The following is a 19,550-nucleotide window of genomic DNA, read 5'->3' on the forward strand; positions in this document are numbered from 1 at the left end:
CTGGATCGCTGTTAAGTCTGCAGGATCTCAATATGCAGGTTGTAGACTTATGGCTGACATACCTTTGTGCGACATCCAGCTTTGTACAATCCTGTTGAATATTTGTTTATTTGCAAATGCAACAAAAAGCATAGCATTTCAACAAGTAACATGCTACATATTTGTATTATTCCCAGCCGTTCCTAGATTCAAATTTTGATACAAAGCTTTTTGCACAATAGAGATGCTTATTACGTTAAAATCTCTGGGAACATTTTAACACAAAGTAACCTACTGTTATGGCCTTTGAGCTTTGGCAGGTCTCTGATCTGATGAAAAGAAAATGAGAATGTCCCAAAGACAGAGGAGCAATACAAATTATTTAGCGAGACAGATTTTCACCTGGATTAAATCAATGTCCCAAATGAAGGGGAGAGGAGAGATCTACAATTGACAGATCCCATATCAATGACCGCTTAGGAATTATTTAACACTCATTCAGTCCCCTGGGCGAAAAGCAGGGCCCTAAAAACAGACGGATAGTTGGGGGGTCCAGCGAGACTTATCGTAGTGTCTTGTGAGCTCTGAGAGAGGCAGAAGATCGATAGAAAATCAGTACTGAACCAGAACTGCAGACAGGGACGAATGAGATTCCTCTTTCAGCAGAGCAAAGACTCACAACTACAGATGACCACAGACCTACACCACATTCATCTCATCATATGTGTTATTGGTAAAGCTTTATAGTTTGTATTTACATGTTAAAATCTTAAAATCTGATGAATTTGTCTTGCTTCTACCAAGTGACATTTGCATACCACTGGGTATGCCAAAAATGAAATATTCTATAAGATTCTCTTTCAGTTCATGAGAATGATTTTATCTATCTATCTATCTATCTATCTATCTATCTATCTATCTATCTATCTATCTATCTATCTATCTATCTATCTATCTATCTATCTATCTATCTATCTATCATCGTTCTATCGTTCTATCGTTCTATTGTTCTCTTTCAGTTCATGAGTTGGAATTTGAAATGAGTTGAATTTTGAAACCTCTTTGAAATCTTTCTCTTGTTCTCGTTTCTCTAACTGTTGTTCTATGGTTCTTTGTTTTTCTATTTAAAAATTAGTTCATATCTATTCATTTTAATTCTAATTTCTTTACATTTCTTACATTCAAACTGCAATTCTGAATCCCGTTTTACTACCTTAACTAAAATTCAATTCAGTTTCATAAATTGAATTGGAATTTAAAATGCATTTACTATTCAGCAAAACCCAGTTCATTCAAGTTCATCTACCCATCTTATTCATTATTTTTGGGGTTATGCTTTCATATATTGTGGTGTTTTGTTTACACGATTCAGATTCTACCGAACACTGAGTCAGACCACAGTATTTAGCATTGTGAAGTAATGTCCTTATCTTACCTTCTGAATTGTGCTTCCTGTGCTTTTGCACATTTGTCATTTTATTCCATCACATATATACACACTAGTATTTTGTGATTCATGAAACATTAATGAGGGAACATTGTATTTTATTCATGTTCTGGTGGTTGAAAACAAGCTGATTTTTCATAATAGATGTGGTTCAGTAAATAAGAGGAAATTTGCTCCCTGAACAAGATATCACCAATTTAGAGAAACATTCTGAATCACTGAACACAGGTGAGGCGGATTTAGAAAGATGACTTCAGATTTTTCCAATGTCCTGTTGTTTTGTTAATGTAAACTTGAAAGGAAATTTAGAATGTAATAAGTATTTTATTTATTTTTTTATTTTTTGTGTGTGTAGTATGTGGTGGTTTTTCGTAGGTAACTATTACTATTGCTCATGTTTAGGGCATGATTTAGAGATTTAAAAATTTTGAAAAGTAGTGATTGAATTGAATTAAATCAAGCTCAAACCATGCAGCTTGTTGAGACTTTTCAATCAATAATACATCTAACTAGATTTTACATTTTCAAAATCACTGCCATGGTGCTGGAGTGTTGTGGTTGGTAGCCAGGACAGTCATATAGTGGTGCTAAGGTGTTGTGATTGGTTGCCAATGTATTGCTATGAAGTTGGTAAGGTGTTCTGAATTGGTTTTAGCATATGGCTTTGTGGTTGTTAGCTTGTTGTTAGGGCATTCCTATAATATTAGGTGCTTGCAGTTATTGTGTGTTTTAGCACATTTGAATGTTTCAGTGCAAGTTACTGCATTCAGAGTAAATTATATCTTATTGCTAGGCAGTTGCTAATGACTTCTGGGTAGTTATTTTGTGACTGTTTAAAAGGCCAAGCCATAATAGCCCACCTTTAAGTCTCTATGATATTCTGATCTCTAAATATTGCTCTGCTCCCTTCTGTTTTGTACCCTGTTGGGGGAAAAAACTAAAACCAGCCTAAGCTTAAGTCTTAGCTGGTTTAAAGGGTCATGCGATGTGATTGAAGTTTTCATGTACTGAAGTTTTTCTTTGTCTTTGGAGTGTTACAAGCTATTTGTACGTATATAAGATCTGTAAAGTTGCAACGACTAATATCTCAAACCTAAAGAGATGTTCTTTATAATAGTTAAGACTCATCCACGCCTTCCTAAAACTCCTCATTTAAACATGCTCCCACAATGCACCCAAATGCATAACATTTATTCTCGCTGTAGTATTGTTGCCGTCGCCGCCATGTCGTGGAGGTATTGTGTATTTCCAAATATGGTAAGGGCTGTAACATTTGCGTCACACACTTGAGGTATTCAGCCAATCACAACGCACTGGTTGCTGGCCAATCAGAACACACTGTGCTTTTCAGAATGATGAGTTTTGTTAAAATGGATACATTTCAGAAAGGCAGGGCAGAAGGGAGCAACAATACACTACACTCTTAAAAATAAAGGTGCTTCACACTGCCATAGATTAGAAGAACCTTTTTTTTTTTTTTTGTCTAAATGGTTCCATAAAGAACCTTTAACATCTGAAGAACCTTTCTGTTTCACAAAAGGTTCTTTGTGGCAAAAGAAGGTTCTTCAGATTATGAAAAGGTAAGAAAGAGATGGTTCTTTAAAGAACCTTTGACTAAATGGTTCTTCTATGGCATCGCTGTGAAGAACCTTTTAAGCACCTTTATTTTTAAGAGCGTATGTGGAAAATAATGTGTCTTTTGAACCGTAAACCGCATAAACACATTGCATTACACCAAATACACAAAATAATGTTATTTTTAGCATCGTCATATGACCCCTTTAAGGTGGAAGTAGCTGGTTTTAGCTGGTCTCCCAGCCTGAACAGCTAAAGAAGTGGTCAAAAGCCCTCTAAAACAAGCCTGCAAATCAGCTATGACCAGGTTGGAAGACCAGCTAAAACCAGAGTCAACTATCTTAGTCTGATTTTAGCTGTTTCTGTGAGATATTTTATTAGTAGGATATTGCTTGAAGCAATAGTTTACCCCAAAAAGAATTTTTTTTTTTCATAATTTACTTCCAAAATTGTTGACTTGTATTCTTTTGCGGAACATAAAAGAATGTCTGAAGAAGTTATTATTATTATTATTTATTTAATGAAAGCAATGTTGTTTGAATCTAAACTTTCTTAAAAATACTGTATCTTCTTTTGTGCACTTTTGAAGAAAGTAATATAGGTTTGGAACGAAATGAGGGTAGAAATGAGCAAATTACAGAATTTTCATTATTAGGTGAATTATCCCTTTAATTATAAACTCATTTTAAATCAAAGCAGTAGAGTTTTGCTGACAAAGGGCACTGCATGAGCATCTCCGATTATAACTGCAGAAGTGACCGTTCCTCTTTCTTAAGCGATTCATTTCGGTCCCCTCGGTCGATCGCCCTGGTGACTCACATCCTCTCTTGCTCTTTTTCTCTGTCCTTTCCACCTGGCCTCTCTCCTTCTCTTTCCTGTCATTCTTGATGTGCCCATGTAGCCAGTCTCCAAAATGCCTCTCTTTAGAACCCAATATTATCTGAGCAGAAAGGCGGCTAATAGAAAAGCTCTCTCTCTATCAGTCCTGTAGATGTGCAGCACAATGAAGCTGTGGTGGAACATGAATATTTATGAATTCTCACTGCCATTTCTAAAAGTGTCAGAGGGAAGTAGAGCATTTCACGAGCGGCACCAGCCTCTGCTTTATCCGAAAACAGCGAGGAACAGAGTAAGTGTGAGAAAGAGAGCGAGAGAGAGTGAGCGAGCGAGCAAGAGGAGATAGAGTGAGGTGAAAAGTGAGGGCAAAGTCATGTCACACATCCTAAGAGATCTTAAATTTAATCAGACACACTAAGAAAATCTCCCAAAAGCGACTGCAATCACAGAATAATAGCATTCTCTTTCGGAAAACTGCAATGTATACCAATTTCGCAGAACATGTTTGACATTTCTGAAGTTATTTCCGATACGTTCAATAGTTGCACTAAAAATAAATTAGATACCGGCTTGCCACTAGTGGGATTTTTGTACATTGTGTTGTTATGTACTGTAATTCGTTAAATGCTGTGAACGTAATACCAACATCAAGTCCATTTGGTTTTGTTGAAACCCCTCAGACTGGGCTTTGAGACATCTTCTTTAAAGAAGTATCAATCAAGCATAAGCTCTGTCCCCGAGGAGCCGATATGATGAGGGAGAAAGGTAAGATGAATGGAAGCTGACATTGAGCTCTAACTGAGTATTATGTGAACTCACCATGATACATTCCTATTGCAGCTTTGTGTTTTCATTCATGGACGTAGCACCGATCTGGAATGGAAGGAACATATGTTAACCCTTATCAACCCATCTGATGAATATAAATCACGCAGTAGTCCTAAGTAATTTGTTGAAAGCATGTGGGTGCTATTCATATTACATGTTCCTGTATTCAAAGAGAGCTAGATGCAGTGCTGTCCAGTTTTAAACTACTTTTAAGTTGACTGCTAAGGCATTTGCATTTTTTTATTTATTTAATTGTTTCAATCTTCAGTCTTTCTCATGTAAGTCTCTGTCTCTCAAGCACTATGTTAGTGCTTGCTGTAAATCACAGTGTACATGTTACATTGCTTTTTTTTTTTTCTTTCTTCAATATAATGATTCAATCCCAAAATGGGAGGGGGTGACATGTCCCCCAGGTTAAAATGGTTGCTACTCCCCTCTTTTGATCCATTTGCAAGCAGTACCCTTTAGCACCGCATCTATTATATCATGGGTGATTTTTCTGAAGTTTCAGTGAAGGGCAGGTGAATGATTACAATCAAAAGCACTAGTCAAGGACGATGTGTGCCGATAAAGCCTTAAGTCCAACTCATTTATTATTAATGCCTAACCTTTTTAAAGATGCGCAGAGCACACAAACTCATTAATGTGATAGTTTGCGTGCCTTTAACTGGTTATAGACAGCAGGCACAAAGTGGTGGAAGAAACGACCTTGGTTTTTGTTCCTGTTTGTGGTTGTCCCGTGTTATTTGAGGACTGTACGTTGTAGCTTAGAAACAAACATTAAGATGTGGCAAAGCAAATGTAAAAGCAAGGCACTGTCACACATAATGCATGTTGCTCTTGATGTGATCAAAAATAGGTTAGCAAGCATATAGGGCGGGTTTCGACAGAAATATTGTGCAAGTACCGGTGCAAATTTGTGAAATGTGTTCTTAACAAGCCTGTCTTGAAGGCCACATGCCTTTATTATTTCATTTCATGACTTGTAGTTCTCACATATTGTCACCGGCAGATGCAGATGAGAGTTGAGAGTGTGCGGCAAGGACCTTCAGGTTTAATTTTATGAATATCCGCAGCATTGTTTTGAAGATGGAATTGGAAGGCGAGAAACCAAATGCAACATTTCCATGAGGAAGGTACGTGTCTCTGCTCACTTTTCAAATTATTCATGGTGTGTATTAAAACATACCTTGCTGAAAATGAATTTCCTGGATGGTCCAAGCTGGTTTATGCTGGTCTGGCTTGTGCACCAGCATAGATATGCTATTCCAGCAGAATTAACTGTTGAAGGTTGTTGACGACAAGAACATCTTGCTGGTTAATCTAGTTAGGGAGCCTGATGGGGACACAAGAACACCAGGGGCCTGTTCCATAAAACAAGATTAGAGTACAAGCCAGGCTTATTTTGGTTAGTCAGGCTTATTGTTGGTGGATTCGGTTTCACAAATCAAACTTAAAAAAGTTCAAACTCAGTTACTCTGGCAACTTATGCTGGGAAATTAACCTGGTCCGGGGCAGGCTAACTGTCAGGCTAAGTCTTAGTTCATGCTTAACCAGAATACCGTTAATACTCACCTGCTGGTAATTTAATGCTATTTTATTTCACTTAACCACTATTAATAAAATAAATAAATAAATAAGGAAATGTACTTTACTAATAAATGTAAGAAATTATAAGGTACAAAAACACTAAGAAATGTAAAGAAGTTACGTGTTTAGTTGGTGAGTTTGGTTGATGAGTTTGGTAATTAATTAATTAATTAAAAGTGTATAAATTGGGAGCTGAACTCTTTCCAAACTTAACCATGGCGTGTCCTTTCATTGATGAGGTGGTGGATGAGGGAGCTATTATCGTGCGAAGGGCATTTCAAAGAGAGCAAACTTTCAGGGACAGGTCAGACCCATTGGCTTTTCATGACAGCTACCTGTATGAGCGGTATAGGTTCTCAAGAGATGGGATTGTGTATATTTGTAGATTGCTGAGCCCACACATTGCAAATAACACATGCCGCAAAACAGCGTTCACAGTCCCGCAGACGGTGTGCATTGCACTTCACTTTTTTGCCAGTGGAACATTTTTGTACACAGTTGGAGATGCAGAGAATATCAGCAAAGCATCGGTTTGCCGCTCTGTACGAACTGTGTACCTTTCTTTAAAAAGACTCCTCAATGTGTTCATCACATACCCTGGCCACAGAGCAATTCGTACCATTAAACATGCCTTTTATGGAATAGCTGGTAAGTTCAAATAACTGTATAAAACGTGGAAACATTTCTTGACTGTTGATGTTACACAGGACACATTTTAAACCAAACAAATTATTTTCCTAGGTTTACCAAATGTTATCGGTGCACTGGACTGCACCCATGTGCGTATTAAGTGTCCGTCTGGTCCACATGAAGCAGACTTTGTAAATAGGAAATCAGTACACAGCATCAATGTACAGGTATGGTCCCACTGAGATGATATTGAAGGCTATACTGTAGCACTGATTGTTCTGTACTAAGCTGGGCACCAGTGTTCGGTTCATTGCAATTAAATGTAGTTATGATACTCATGTTTTATATTTCTTATATAATTACAGTGTAGTGACCTACGTGTTTAATTTTATTTTAGATGATCTGTGATGTAGATTGCATCATCACAAATGTAGAGGCCAAATGGCCAGGATTCAAGCAACTCCAGAATCTTTCGAGCCTCATCTGTCTACCAGCAACTGGCAAGAGGTATGCACTTAACGAATGGCAAAAAGTCTTCAATTTAATTTCTACCAAAATAAAAAATAAAAAATAAAATAAATCTTTCTATGCAGGTGAATTCTCAGGAGTTTTGCTGGGAGACAAGGGGTACGTATGCCTGCCTTACCTCTTGACTCCCTATCAGGAGCCCCAGACAGAGGCACAGCACAGCTACAACATTGCCCATGCACGCAAAAGAGGTTGTATAGAGATGGCATTTAGACTCATAAAGTCAAGGTTCCAGTGCCTGAAGCACCTCAGAGTGACTCCACCTAGGGCATGTGACATTGTAGTTGTCTGTGTAGTGCTCCATAACATTGCCTGTCTGAGGAGAGAGAAGCAACCAAGAATTGTTGCAGAGGAAGACAGGGGCATTGAAGCAGTATTTGAAGAAAATGAAACAGGCAGAGTTATACGAGACACATATGCCAATAATTATTTTGCTTAATATGGTCCAAACCATGTGTAGCCTTTAAAATTTTTCACTGGCCCCTCAACTTTCCCCTTAATTTAACAGACACACAGAAGTCAAAATCTTTAATCTGTCATTTTCCTTTATTCAGAGTGAAGCTGCCTGTTAAGGGTGAAAACATACAAATAAATGTGGTGGAAAATGATCAAAAAGGTCATGTGTCTTTTTTTTTTTTTTTTTTAATGGCAGTTCTACTTGCATTTTTCTGTAGTTGTTGAATTTCCAGCTCCAACTTTCTCATCTTCAGTTTTTTAGACTGGATGTCAGTATCAATTGCTTCCATTTGTTTAAGGAGGTAGCGTTTATATACTCCTTTTATGTTTTCTGGGTTCTGTAGCAACATATATTCAAGCTATTTCATTGAATGCTCTTGGCACATTGTTTTCATTTCTTAATACTCACTTTGTCACATGTGGTCCCAGACCGAGAGGGCTCTAGAACTGTCAGCATTCTGCAGCCAATAATATTTTAAAACACATTATGATCACCTTATCACACAAGTACACTTTTAAATATACAATACAGTATCACGTGGAACCTGTGACTACTCTCCTCATCCTCCTCAACTGTGGATGGGCCTTCACCCTGTAACCACTACTTAAACTCAGTTAAACTCATTATTTTTCATGTTTTAAAAGCGGTCATACTCACAGGCAGCATGATGTCTGGTGGATCCATCAAGCACACAGAATCTTTCGTCACTATGAAACCAAACATGATAGAATAAAATATTTTTTTACCAAAAAGCATCATCAGCACAAGTACCTCTACATGACATTACTCCTATGATCTACTTAGGCTTACAATGCCTATGGAAGGATAGAATAATGATAATAATAAAACACACACCTTTTATATAGTCACTCCTTATACTAGGTGGTATAATTTCAGATGACGTCCCCCCCTCTATTCCCTCAAGGACTGGCCTCCCTTTGTTAATTTCCAATGCCAGCTCCTCTGCAGGAGTGAAGTTGGCTGGTGGTGGCCCTCCCCCAGTGCCAGCAACCTCAGTCTTCTTTTTGGCAGCTGCAATTAAAAAAACCTTATGAGACTGAACAGTTGTAACTTCAAGCTGGCTATGATTACATATTTACATACCATTAGATTTACTTACCATTCTGAACAATATTTTTTTATGCTATTGTATAATGTTTGTGCTCTTCGACAAGCCCAATCCTCCTTCAGTTTATATATTCAAAAAGTAGTCTTAAAATTGTTCACTTTTTGTTTTCCACAGAAGACGTCAAATGAATTTGAAACATTAGGGTGAGTAAATAAATATATAAGCTGGTTGAAAATGTGCGAACTTATCCTGTAAATCAATAGTTTACCCAAAATGGAAAATTATGTGATTATTTACTCCCTAATGTGGATTCAAACCTGTATGACTTTTGCTTTCTTATGTGGCAGACATAAAGTCAAATTTTTGACTGCTTCTTGAATATAATGAAATTACAGGAGGATTGGGCCTGTTAAACATCACTAAAAGAATCATAAAATATCATAAAAATAGTCATACAAATGTGTGCTTTATCTTTCTTTTGAATGATTTAATTTCATTATACTCTATGTCTTTGAATATGACTTATAATATAGTGCAAAATGTATTTTTATGACCGCTTGTCATAAAAATGTGCACTATTTCTCTGTGTTACCCGCACCCAGATATCCCTTTATTTATTTGTATTTTGTCTTATATTAATGTGACATTTTTCTTCATCTTGCTCTGGAGGACTTTTGATATCTGTATATATATATACACACACACATATATATATACCATCTTGCCAGCAGTGAATTCCACCTTAAACTTGCATAACAAGTTTTTAATCTGTCTACCACTTTAAACAGAAAGACAACATTAGACTAGCGCCAGTCCTAACCGGTCTTTATATCAGGAACACTGTTAACCCAGCTCCGCCTAGAAAGGAAATAATTCTTGGGGAAGAGCTTTTCCCATTTATCAACGTCATCAAATCTTTATACCAGTGCTGAACAAACCGATATAACTGAGACAGATTGTGTAATTTCTGTCCTGTGTGCTAAAATGAGAGTCCAGATAGCAAGGCTGCTCTAACCTGCAACCTCAATAGCCGGCAAGCTCATGACCCCATTATTATCAGAGACCTGCCAACCCCATATTCACATATGCATGTCCATCCACACATCCTCCTCAGCCAGCTCCGTTCTCTCTATTCCCATTCCAGACAGCGTGTGATACTCATATCAGCATCATTGCCATGCAGCTCGAGTTTGTCCTCATCCTTGCCTGTGTCAGACCTCTGCCTCAGACACCTGGAATACTCTAGAGGATTTTCCTCTCAACTGAGCTCATGCGAGAGAGTATTTCATGGAAGGCACATGGACTGTAGCTTCCTTTGTTCCGCCTGCCCTCTCTCTTTTTCTCTCACTTCCTCACTCATTCGCTGGCTGTGCAAACACGAGTCCTGCCGAGACAGGACATTAATCCTAAAAACAAACAGAGTGTGTCTGCATTGCAGCTTCTCCACTCACTCACATGCCCAACACACGGCCTTGGTGCATCCCTAGAGTGCCAACTAGCCCTGCCACTTCGATTTTCACACGCCCAATAGCAGCTGAAAAAGCCTGGACTTGGCGGAGCTTCCACCACCCATCTTGATGTCCGTGGAAAGCTGGGTTAACTACCGTTCACATGCACAGTATTTATTTTTCCTTTAAAGATACAGTGGATCATGTAAAAAAATCAATCAAAACCAACGATTTGCCAATTTAAGCATGCACTGCATTTTAGGTCTTTGTTTTTATAGTGAATATGTTGTTCATTTTTTCCTTTACGATATATTTTTTAGTGTAGTTATATAAATTATTGTCTGTTACTTTTACAAATATATATATATATATATGTGTGTGTGTGTGTGTATATATATATATATATATATTATTTATTTTAAAGTTTTTAGTCTTTTGTGTAGTTTTAAGTTTAATGCTGTGAAAAAAAAGCATTTTTAAAATAATAATTAAAAAAAAGAACTGTTAATTTAAGTGTAATTAGCTGTGATGTGATTTAGTTAAATAGCTTTTTTTAGTGTTTTGTGTAGTTTTAAGTTGAATGCTTTGGCTCTTATTGAGATTCATTCAAAAACCCTTTTTTGTGCTAAATATCTGTAATGAAATTCTAAATTGTATCATCATTAAAGCTACAACATTCTGCAATATGTAATAGATGCAATATTTTTAATTACTTATGGGATTGTATTTTTTATGTATTATTTTTTTTAAATAAATGAACTGTTAATTTGTTTCAGTGTAATTAGCTGTGATGTGATTTAGTTAAATAGCTTTTTTTCTTAAAAGAGTAGCTCGACTGTAGTTTAATTATTTTGAAGTTATTTAGCAAAAGTTATTACCAAGCTATTTTTTATCTGGACACAGGCTGGACTTGAACCTGCATCATCCACACCACATGAGCATCAAATAAATGCAAGTATGTAATTGATTAGCTGCTTTAAAGGCATAATTGAACTGTATGTCTTTTTTTTTTTCTTTCTTTTAAGGATGTAATGTATACCTGTATATGGCTGTACTATGGATGTAATGTAACATGTTACTGTATTTATAAAATATACAGTCATTTGTCAAAGTATCTTCTTTTGTGTTCCACAGAAGAAAGAATATCAGAAATATTACTGTCATAAGATACTGTATGGAGATGACTATTTACACTATACAGAATACAAAATATAAAAGAAGGAAAAAAGAAAGCAAAACAACAACAATAAAGACAGAATTTTCCATATATCCCAGACTGCTAGTTGCAGACAAAAGAAAAAAAAAAGACTTTGGCAGGAATGTCAGAAGTCATTACAGATAGCTTTCTTCTGACATGACATGAGCAACAGATAGTTCACTTTCTGCTCGTCAGGTTTCTGCACGAGTCTCCGCTGAAAAGATACAGGAGGTTCATAACACATAAAATGTTCACCTCATTATTATTTTTTTATGCGGATTGATTATTTTGAAGCTTCTGGAGGGAGGATGGAATTGAAGGTTGCGTGCTTGTTCTATAAAGTCTCATGCTGACTTTGTGCTAGGTATATTTACCATCCCTAGTGTGCATCTATATTTTTATATTTATTCATGGAAATAAAATATGTACCACTATATTCAAAATCTAGACCAAACATTGTGATTTTCAGGGATCATTTGGTGATGCACCTTGGAAAATTGTAGTCTGTTATTTTTTTCAAGGACTTTGTAATGGTTGATTTATACATACAAATACATTCTGTGCATCTGCAAAAAACCTCTCAAACTATATACGTAATCTTTCATCTTTGAAAATTATGTTATTTATTTACTCACCTTCATGTCATTCTGAACTTGAATGCTGGTACAGTTTTCTTTAGATCACAAAAAAGAGGATTAATTTATTGTTATACAGTGTTTACGGTTGTAGAACTGTCCATTTTATAATATAATTTAGATGTTGAGTGTTTTGTTTTCAACTCCAGTGATATCTAATGTGAAGCGAGACCAGGTAGGTTTTTGCACTGATGCCAGACTCATTTGTTATGAATATTTGGTTTTACATTCATTAAGTTCCAAAAAAGAGAGAAAATTCTCATATGAAGTACTGCTCGGTTTTTATGAAAACCATGATACATTTTTAAATGATTTTTGTCTTATAAATAAAAAGTTCAAAAGAACAGTATTTATTTGAAACAAAGTATTTTGTAACATTATAAATGTCCTTACTGTTACTTTAGATCAATTGAATGCATCCTTGCTGAAGTATTAATTTTTTTCTGAAAAAAAAAATGATACTAACCCCAGGCTTTTGAACGGTATTGTATGTAACATGAGATACAAAAGAGCTGAAATAACATAGATTTCTGTTGCCATGTTTTCCAGGAGACCTCAGGGGAAGGAGATCTCTGGATCTGATTATGCTGGGCTTCTACTGTCCATGCGCTGGCCATGCAGCTCCTCTCTGGCCAGTGTTCGTGTGGATGGGGTAAGGTCAGCATAGCATGGAAGATTACAGTATGTGACAGGAACAGATGCTGCAGAGAAGAGTAGCCCGTGGCCACAGCTGAACACAGAGCGGCCAGATTTACTGGAAACCCTCAAACAACCAACAAGCTGTGTCCTTTCAGACATCACACACTACACACACACAGATAAGATATGAACGGACTGTAAATCTATACAAAAGATTCATTGTATTATACGTTAATGTTAAGTAATGTCAAATGATGTCAAGTAATTTCAGAGGTGGGGCAAATTATTATATATTTTTTTTTTACATAAAAAGATTATGAGTATTGTACAAACACAGTGACCTTTTTTTCTTCTTCTTTGGAATAGCACAGGAAAAATGTGTATTAAAGGGATAGTTCACCCAAAAATGCAAATTTGCTGAAAATGTATTCACCCTCAGGTCAAAATGTAGATGAGTTTTGTTTCTTTATTGAAACAGATTTGGAGAAATTTCACATTACATCACTTGCTCAACAATGGATCCTCTTCAGTGAATGGGTGCCATCAGAGTCCAAACAGCTTATAAAAACATCACAATAATCCACAAGTAATCACCACAACAGTCAATGAATTAATGTCTTCAAGGTTAAAGTAAAAATCTGTGTGTTTGTAAAAAAAAAAAAAAAAAAAGCCATCAAGATGTTTTAACTTCAAAATGTTGCTTTTGGCCAAAGCATTATCCATAATCCATTATAATGCTTCCTCTAGTCAAAAAGTCCATCCAGTGTTGTCCTTTCACATCAAAATCCATTTCCATATTTGTTTAGGACTGTTTTCGTTGTAAACAGTGCTTGATCTGTGCATATTTCTCTCCCGATTCAGGCCAGATGGATTTTTCACTGAAGAAAGCAACATTATGGACTCATATTTTAGCCGGAAGCAACAGTCTTTATTATGATTAAAAACGTCTTTGCGATGAATCTGTTAATTACAAACAAGCAGCTTTTCACTTCAAATGACGTTAATTGGTGGACTGGAGTCGTTTGGATAATTTGTGGATTATTATGATGTTTTTATCATCTTTTTGGGCTCTCATTCTGACGGCACCCATTCACTGCATAAGATCCATAAGTGAGCAAATAATGCACAGTACAGAAACATTTCTCCAAATCTGTTCTGATGAAGAAATTCATTCGCATCTTAGATGGCCTGAAGATAAGTACATTTTCATTTAATTTTTGGTGAACTATTGCTTTAAGAAATCCAGTAGAGTGTATTTTAACTTCATGATTTAAAGACTTGATTTTGTGCATATTGACATTCAATGTGTTTGTTTATTGAACATCCGTTTCAGTCATATTGATGGGTCATCATGTTGTTGATTTGTGCCTTTTTGGATTCTGTAAAAGCAATAAGGCATCTGCTGCAGTGCTTTTTCCATGGTTAAGGAGGTAAATCCTCTTCATATTGGGCCTAACAACACACCTTAACAGAGGTGAATCACTGTCTCTCATGGTTTATTGCTTTTATAGCATCCAGAAAGTCACAAATCAACAACTACTGTCTAATGAAGTCTTGGAGGTCATATGCGAGGGTGCGGAGAGTTGTGGAAGTCAAAGCATTGAATGAGAAAATCAAAGTGAGCTGCAGTACATAAAGAACATGAGCACTTGTTTGTATCATGAGCCTTAAAAAATCCCTTTGTAATTGGCAGATTGTCTCAGAGACCAAGAAAGCTGTTTAGCGCAGCCTAAACCCTGTCACCTTTAAATAAAATGTTTTCATCTTCTCGAAGACAACCTGTAAACACTAGAACCAGCTGATGCGTCCAGTTATTAGCAGTCTTTTGAAACCTAGTTAGTTTTATTGTAATACTTGCTTTTTTTGTTTATTGCACTGTAATTGTCATATAATCACATGATCAGTGAAATTTTCTCATTATTGTTAAAAAAAAGGAACTGTGAAAAAAAAAACTGTTCTGGATTTCTGTTGTGCATCAGTATAATTTACCAAAAATGCATGTACCCACTCTATCTGAAGTCTAATGTGAAACTGCGCATTATTTGAAGTGCTTGAACTGAAAGCTTAAGACTGACGCAGCAGAGTATTATGAAGCATATACATGTGCTGCGTCAGTCCTGGCACTGTAAAATGTGCAACGTTTACTGTATTGACACTCTGTGCTGCAAAATGTTCTATTTATAACATACACTACCAATAAGTAAGATAAAAAACAAAAAAAACATGCAGGCCTACTATTATTCAGCAAGGACACATTAAATTGATTAAAAGGTATTTATAAAAATAAAATTATAATGTTACAAAATACTTCTATTTCAAATTAATGCTATTCTTTTGAACTTTTATGTATAAAAAAATAACTACTTTGTACTGTAATAAAGTTTCATAATATTACCATTGCATTGATGAGCATAAAATAATTCTTTTGAAAACAGTTTGACCACAAACTTTGAAAGATAATGTATTGTCCATTATCGGAAATACATTTGTATTTATTGTACTTTTGTAATATTTGTTGTAAATTATGGATTTGCAATTGAAAGGAATTATCTTTTGATCCTCGGGTGCATGTGGGTGAACAATATTAAGCAATATAATTTTTGGCTACTTTTTACAATCTAATCAAGAAAAAAAAAAAATAATAATAAGTATGGAATTTTCTGTTTTGCTACATCACATTATATGTAGAGGTTAAATGCAATGCAAATGCCCGTTCTCAGTAAATCCTGTTTTGCATTAAAGGCCAGTTTCAACCTCTCTGTTCACGAATGCTAAAGGTCATAAGTTCATGATAATATGTAGAGGCAGCTTTCACATTAAATTGTCAGTAATGATGCATTAGGTGAGCAGACACAATGTTAAGCATTGCTGAGTCATAGCTCTGAGAGGCTGAACACCAGCAATGACTGAATCTCCGCTTCTGTTCTTACATACATCACAGTGCACATGGACAGTGGTTGGACAAAATAATGTGAACATCCATCATTTTGGAGAAAAGAGTGAGAAGCAGATTCCCTGATGTTCTGGTACAACATTCAACTGAAGGCTATACAAAAGTTGTCTGAATGTCTATGAATTCTAAGAAGGTTAGAAGATGGTAAAACATCTTAATAAAGAAATATTCACTATTTTCCCCAGGTGTTCTCATTATTTTGACCAACTCCTGTGTATTTCCCTTGACTCATGCTTGTTCACTCACTGAGACCTGACCGTAAACCTTGAGGTGCCCTAATGTGTATAGTGCACCTGCCCATTCATCTGAACGTCTGAGAGAGCTAATCAGTGTTTTGACAGCTAAATGTCCTGGGCACGGCACCCAGTTTTAGGTAAAGTTATCTGGCGTGCAGAAAAGCAGGGCACTCTCTGCTTCAGCAACTGCCAGGGTCATTCGTCAGCACCTGGACTGGAGGACGAGAGAGAATATGTGGACTAGGGTGAATGCGAACGATTCTTCCCAGTGCTCCCGCTTTGCGATTTACAATCTTCAAAAGTGGGTTGTAAAATTCCTCTCTCTGTCTGACACGTGCACTCGAGCTTTCTCTTCACTCTGGCTGTTCGTCCGTATCTTAAATTTTCTTTAATCCCCATGGGACGCCATATTACAAAATCCCATAATCGCGCGGCCAGCGTGCAGCGTTTAGGACATGTCATCTCAAGCTCAACAGGAACAGGCTTTGACTGAAAACAAAAGGAAAAAAAAAAAAAACCTTCTAAAAGTAATCATTGTGATAAATCTTAAATGCTGTTTCATATGGTACGGTCCATATTATACATCCGGAGAATTGCATGTAATTCTTAAGTACATTGTATTAAATTCCAAACGGAAGAACAATATGTACAGTATGAAGAGATTTAAAAGGAATGTGTCATGCAAAACATGATTTCCCTTGTAATTTTGAAATGAAAGAGTTCAATCAACAATGTAGATGAAGACAATTAAAATGATTACCTCCCTATGGAGTCCAACCAGAATGGTTACAGGAATCTAAGCAGCAAAACGTATTCATTATGATATACATATACATATAATACAGTATTATATTGTTTACTGTCACATTTCAATATGTTCATGTTTGGTGTATCATGGTCGTATAAATATGAGCATATTAACATATGCCACATTAACATGTCATTTTTATATACAAGTCTTATACTGTAGGTCCACTACCATTCAAACAGTTTGGGGTCAGTAAGCTTATTTTATGCTTATTCTGTCCATCAAGGCATCATTTATTTGATCAAAAATGCAAAATGCTAAATGTAAAAAAAGTAATATTGTGAATCTTATTCATTATTTTTTTTTAGTATTTTAAAATGTAATTCATTGCTGAATTTTCAGCAGCCAGCCATCTTCAGTGTCACATGATTCTTCAGAAATAATTGTAATATGTTGATTTGGTGCTCAATAAACATTTCTTATTTTCATCAGTGCTAAAAACAGGTTTGCAGATACGGTTTAAAAAAAAAAAAAAGTGAAAGTGATGTGACATGTGGCCAAGTATGGTGACCCATACTTGGAATTTGTGCTCTGCATTTAACCGATCCAAAGTGCACACACACCTGGAGCAGTTGGGGGTTCAGTGCCTTGCTCAAGGGCACCTCAGTCATGGTATTGAGGGTAGAGAGAGTGCTGTACATTCATTCCTCCCACATACAATTCCTGCCGGACTTGATACTTGAACTCACAACCTTTGGATTACGAGTCCAACTCTCTAACCATTAGGCCACAACTTCCACTTTTAAGACTCTAATGAATAGGAAGTTAAAAAACAAAAAAACATTTAACAAACAATTTTTACTACACAAAACATTATTTTCGTCAATTCAATGCATCATTGCTGAATAAAAGCACTAATTTCTTTCAGTAAAGAAAGAGGATGGATAATGGAAGATATTTGTTGAACGCGACTAGTTTCAGTCAGGTGGAAATCAGAACCGGGGCTCCCCGATGTGCTTGGTCACATGGACTGTTATTTATGCCTGTATGATAAAGAACAACTACTGATATCCTGTCTGTGCTCCCCTGTCGTGTGTTTTACCATCACACAAGGGCATGCATTTTTTTCTTTTCTGCTTGGTTTCACAAGTTTACGAATGAGTGCCAGAGTCTCTCAGCAGGTGATACGGCAGCTGTTTCGCACCTCACTCTGCCAAAAACACATCGTGTTGGAGCCATACACACATATGCACCTAGACACACATAAACATAACCCACCGAAAGCCAGAATGCATACAGAAGAGTCAGCATAGCTGGACCTCCTGCCAGAATAAATCTGGATATCTGAGACATTTGGAGGTGATAATAATACACCTGGTACAATGGGAGAAATACAAGTGTAAAAAATTAAATCATAGCACAGTGTAAAGATAATGTCAGCAAACTTATATTTAGTTTTGTCTATCATGTAACTGACTCAAGGCTTTCATAATGAATGGTTTTCTGTCTTTGAAGGCTTAAAGTGCTGTGCTTGTGTTTTAGTAGTGGTTGCTGTTTTTCATGAGCAGGAAAGCACAGATTTCACTTGTCTTAGTATTTTATTTTTTTAATCACAATTAATCAAATCTTATATATAATTTTTAAAGATTTTTAAAAACTGTATATAATTTTAAAAGATTAAAAAAAAAAAAAAAAAAGATTTGTTCACTCTTTCATTCATTGGGTCTTTTTGCAGTTTACGACATTATGCCAGTCGGAGACATAGAGCATCCTTATGTGTTTTGAGTTAGTCACTGAATTATTTACTTAACCAAGTCATTTACAGCTATACTGTCTTACTATACTTCAGTATTATCTATTATTTTATACAGTCATTTTCACGCACCATTCAAACACTTCCTTCGTACTATTTCGTGGCTGTGTCCTGGGCTGAGAGGGTTCACGGGAGGGCTGGGACTGTCACTGCTGTTCAGTCAGTGTGTTTATCAGGCTACAAGAGCATGACAGCTTGTATGCTTCATTACGGCTTCAACCGCAGCATCGAGTGGCAGGTGGCTGTGTGTGCTTCCTGCCTGCTCTCTCATTCACACATACGTGACAGTACACATACGCAGTCTGTCTCTATTTCTGACTCGCTCTGTCTCTCCTGTCACCTGTGCTGCTCATTAGCGGGAGGTCTTTTGTTTTTCCTCCAGAGGTGAGCGAGTGAGGACTGGTGCTGAGAGCTCTGCCATTCTGTGGGTGCCAGACTGTGTCATCCTGAGATAACCTACACGCTCTGATTCCTGCTCATTTTGTACAGTGGTCATGTTCCCTCACCTTTGAATGAAATTTCACATACATTCAGGAAGGTGTGAACTAAGAGGTTGACTACATTGTTTTCATTAATATGCGTTGAGGATTGTGTTACTTTTACACCGTGAAATGGAAGATGGATTATTAACTTGACCAGACAGACAGACAGACATATAGATAGATAGATAGATAGATAGATAGATAGATAGATAGATAGATAGATAGATAGATAGATAGATAGATAGATGACATACAGACAGATAGGCAGGAAAACGGATATACAAACATATCCTTGCCTGAACACGACTGCAGTGGATTGTGGGTGTATAATGTACTGCTTCATTTGAGTAGGCTTAGCATGCTCTTTTTTTGGACTCTATTTGCTAGTATATTGTACATTTAAAACTGTGTGCTCAAGTACTCGTAGATGTCCCTGTTTTGATCCAGATAAATCCATC

General features: G+C 36.5%; 1 pseudogene; it reads left to right on the forward strand.

Moving 5' to 3' along the window:
* Nucleotides 1–6,471: 6,471 nt before the first annotated feature.
* Nucleotides 6,472–7,853, forward strand: LOC131523551 (putative nuclease HARBI1; annotated as a pseudogene).
* Nucleotides 7,854–19,550: the final 11,697 nt, after the last annotated feature.

This window comes from Onychostoma macrolepis, chromosome 17 (assembly GCF_012432095.1).
Source record: "Onychostoma macrolepis isolate SWU-2019 chromosome 17, ASM1243209v1, whole genome shotgun sequence".
Classification (NCBI taxonomy): domain Eukaryota; kingdom Metazoa; phylum Chordata; class Actinopteri; order Cypriniformes; family Cyprinidae; genus Onychostoma; species Onychostoma macrolepis.